This window comes from Macaca mulatta, chromosome 13 (assembly GCF_049350105.2).
Source record: "Macaca mulatta isolate MMU2019108-1 chromosome 13, T2T-MMU8v2.0, whole genome shotgun sequence".
Taxonomy (NCBI): domain Eukaryota; kingdom Metazoa; phylum Chordata; class Mammalia; order Primates; family Cercopithecidae; genus Macaca; species Macaca mulatta.
In genome coordinates this window covers 69186430-69189464 of record NC_133418.1, presented here as the reverse complement: position 1 = coordinate 69189464, position 3035 = coordinate 69186430, and the positions used below count along the sequence as shown (strand labels likewise).

General features: G+C 43.5%; 1 pseudogene; it reads right to left on the bottom strand.

The window, feature by feature from the left end:
- Positions 1 to 1300: 1300 nt before the first annotated feature.
- Positions 1301 to 2042, bottom strand: LOC106992954 (transcription factor BTF3 pseudogene; annotated as a pseudogene).
- Between the last annotated feature and the right edge of the window lie 993 nt (positions 2043 to 3035).

Genomic DNA, 3035 nt, shown 5'->3' with positions numbered 1-3035 from the left:
AGTACTATCTTTTTGTACAGCTAATGTTGAATAATAGCTTCAGGGTGGGAGTGGTCACTGGAAAGACCAAAGCATGATTAGAGGATTGGGACTCTCAACCCCATCCCCCAACCTCTGATGAGGGGATAAGGGGACAAAGGTCAACTGAACACCAATGGCCAATGGTTTAATTAATCATGCCTATGTAACAAAACCTCTCTGAAACCCAGAAGAGCAGGATTTGGAGCACTTCCAGATAGCTGAATATGTGGAGGTTCCTAGAGTATGGTGCACTTAGAGAAGACATGGAACCTCCGTGCTCCTTCACCTATACCTCATTGTATACTTCTCTTCATCTGCATCCTTTGTAACGTCCTTTATAATAAACCAGTAAGTGTATTAATAAATGTTTCCCTGAGTTCTGTGAGCCACTCCAGCAAATCAGTTGATCCCGAAGAAGGGTTGTGGGGACTCCAACTTGAAGACAGAAGTTCACCAGGCCCAGACTTGTGACATGTGTCTGAAGCTTGGGGATTAGTCTTGAGGACTGAACCTTCAACCTGTGGGATCTGATCTGTCTCCAGGTAGTGTCAGATTGGTGTTCACTGCTTGTTGGTGGGGAAAAATCCCGACACATTGAGCCACAGAAGCCTTCTGTGTTGATTGTTGTGGTGTGAAAACAGAGGGAAAAAACACTTTAAGAGTTTTTCTCCAAATAAATAATAAGATGAAAGTTGAATTATTCCTTGATCTGTGGGCTGCAGAATGGATGTTGTGTTAGCAGGCATAAAAACATTAATCTCTTTGTATACCTCCAACAGGGCTCTTAGGTGACCAGGTACATTGTCAGTGAGCAGTGTGATTTTTATTTATTTATTTATTTTAGATGGAGTCTCTGTTGCCCAAGCTGGAGTGCAATGGCGCGATCTCAGCTCCCTGCAACCTCTGCCTCCCCGGTTCAAGTGATTCTCCTGCCTCAGCCTCCTGAGTACCTGGGATTACCCACACATGCACCACCATGCCCGGCTGATTTTTGTGTTTTTAGTAGAGATGGGGTTTTACCATGTTGGTCAGGCTGGTCTCGAACTCCCGACCTCGTGATCCACCCGCCTCGGCCTCCCAAAGTGCTGGGATTACAGGTGTGAGCCACTGCACTGGGCCCTAGCAATGTTATTTTGAAAGGAATCTTTTTTCTCCTGAGCAGCAGGTCTCAACAGTGGGCTTAAAATATTCAGTAAACCATGCTATAAACATAGGTACTGTCAGGCAGGCTTCGCTGCTCCTTTAATAGAGCACAGGCAGAGTAGATTTAGCATAATTCTTTTTTTTTTTTAACTAGGCAAAGAACTTTATTAACCTTGGTTTCAAACTTGATTCCCAGACTTCTTTGGCTTAATTAGCTGCAAAGAATGAATTGTGTATAAGCAAAAACTGAAAAGAGCTGCAGTGTCCAAGGGGCTTGGGCTTAAAAATATTAGAGATCTAGATTTTATCAGATCCATAAACAAAAATTTCTTAAAAAGCAGTCATAATATAAAATAGCAGCTCCCAGTAACTTCAAGTTTTATCTTCAGAAGTTGACTCAATTCAGTTTGCCTCATTCTTGGAAGCCTCATCTAAATTCTCCACAATATCTGGAACTTCATCATCATCCTCCTCTCCAGTAGCAAGTGGTGCTTTTCCATCCACAGATTGTTTGGGCAGAGCTTCAGTCAGTCTCCTTAAACTAGTCAGACTGCCTGCACCAAGCTTGTTTAAGATGCTGGGTAGCGTTTCTGTCAGCTGCTTTGTCTCAGCATGGCTTGTAATGAATGGTGAAAGTGTTCACTGCCAGAGATGCCTGAACCTTAGGGTGGTTAAAGTGGTCACTGTTCCTTGGTTTGTAAACATATTCGACTCTTCAATACCGGAGATACTGCTTACCCCTAACTTCTTTAAGGAGAACTGAAGTTTTTTAACATCCACTGCGGCTGCTCTATGAACCACCGTCTTTCTGCGAGAAGTTCCTTTCCCACCAATGCGCACTTGTGCCTGCAGTTTGTGAGTTTTTCCTGGTTCATGATTGTTTCATCTTGTCGGAGCAGATAAGGGACTGCCTGGGGGACTAGGATTCGTGCTCAACGGGTCTTGGGTGGACCAGCTGAGATTAGGCGCACACACCAATTTAGCGTAATTCTTAAGGGCCTTAAAATTTTTGGAATGCTAAATGAGCATCGGCTTCAAGTTAAAGTCACTAGCTGCATTAACCCCTTCCAGGAAAATCAGTCTGTTCTTTGAAGCTAGGCATTGACTTCTCTCTAGCTATAAAAGTCCTAGAAGGCATCTTCCTCTCATAGAAGGCTGTTTCATATACATTAAAAATCTGTTGTTTAGTGTAGCCACCTTGATCAATAATCTTAGCTAGGTCTTCTGGATAATTTGCTGCAGCTTCTGTATTAACACTTGCTGTTCACCTTGCACTTTTATGTTATGGAGACAGCTTCTTCATGAAATTTCATGAACCAACCTTCACTAGCTTCCACCTTTTCTTCTGCAGTATCCTTACCTGCCTCAGCTTCACAGAACTGAAGAGAGTTAGGGCCTTGCTAACTCTCTTCCCTTAGGTTAAGGGAATGATGTGGCTGGGATGATCTATCCAGACCACTAAAACTTTCTCCATATTGGCAACAGCCTTTCTCACTTTCTCACATTCTCACTTTCTTATTTGCGTGTTAATTTCTTTCAAGAACATTTCTTAGACAGTGCAGTGGCTCATGCCTGTAATCCCAGCACTTTGGGAGGCGAAGGTGGGCACATTGCTTGAGCCCGGGAGCTTTTGACCACCTTGAGCAACACGCAGAGGCCCAGCCTCTACAAAAAATTAAAAAATTAGCCAGGCATGGTGGCTCACGTCTGTGGTCCTAACTACTTGGGGTAGGCCAAAGTAGGAAGATGGCTTGAGCTCCAGAGGTCAAGGCTACAGTCAGCCATGATCATGCCACTGCATTCCAGCCTGGGTGACAGAGCAATACCCTGTCTCAAAAAAAAAAAAAAAAAAAAAAAAAGAAAGAAAGAAA